We start from the raw sequence: 1,032 nt of genomic DNA, 5'->3' as shown, positions 1-1,032 counted from the left end.
GCTCTACAGTAGGCCCTTGTTGATTGTCTGTTTCATATAGTGTGTATATGTTAATCCCAACCTCCTAATTTATCCCTCCCTACCACCTTTCCCCTTTGGTAACCATATTTGTTTTCTAAGTCTGTGAGTTTCTGTTTCTGTTTTGTTGATAAATTCATTTGTATCATTTCTTTAGATTCCACATGTAAGTGTTATCATATGATATTTGTCTTTTTCTGACTTATTTCACTTGGTATGATAATCTCTAGGTCCATCCATGTTGCTGTAAATGGCAATACTTCATTCTTTTTTACGGCAGAGTAATATTCCACTGCATATATGTACCACATCTTCTTTATCCATTCAGTGACTTTGAAGGAGACAGGGAACTACAGAGAAAATGAATTTTCATAGTAACATCAAAAGGGCATGACTCATCACTCTTGGGAAAGAGGCTGGTCTGAGTTGCTGAGGTCAGGGAGCAACGGGCAATTTTTCTAAGTGTGGACTTTCCCACCCCTTTCCCAGGCTCTACCTCACCACCCTTCCACCAAGGCAGTGGGAGTCCAGTCCTCACAGGAGGGATAAAGAGAGGGAGGGTCAGGAAGCAGGTGGGAGCCGGGAAGAGCTGCAGGCCACCGGGAAAAGCTGCGGAGGTTGGGTTCTCCAGAGACACGCCCTCCCCTCCCCGCCGAATCTAGAGGTGGCACCTCGGAAGCCAGGAGATACTCACACCCAGGAATGAGTAGCTGGCAATAATCAGAAGATTAGCACCTGAGGTCTGGTCAGGACAGCAGTGACTGACCCACCTTCTGAAGGTGGCCTGAGGCTTCTGGTTTCTAAGAGGGTTGTACGGGTGACCCAAAAGTTAAAAAAAAAAAAGGTCATCAATTGGTTGCACTGCAATGACACACAGAGATGACCCTCCAGGTTAGGATTTGCACTTCACCCCAGCACCAACTGCGGCCAACAGAGTCCTGATGCAAGAAAGTTGTGTTCCACGCTGAGGACTGCTGGTCAAGAAAGAAGTCAAAAGAGCCAGAGAATTTAGGT

This window comes from Grampus griseus (assembly GCF_964374135.1).
Source record: "Grampus griseus genome assembly, chromosome: 11".
Classification (NCBI taxonomy): domain Eukaryota; kingdom Metazoa; phylum Chordata; class Mammalia; order Artiodactyla; family Delphinidae; genus Grampus; species Grampus griseus.
Note: the sequence above shows the minus strand (reverse complement) of the source record.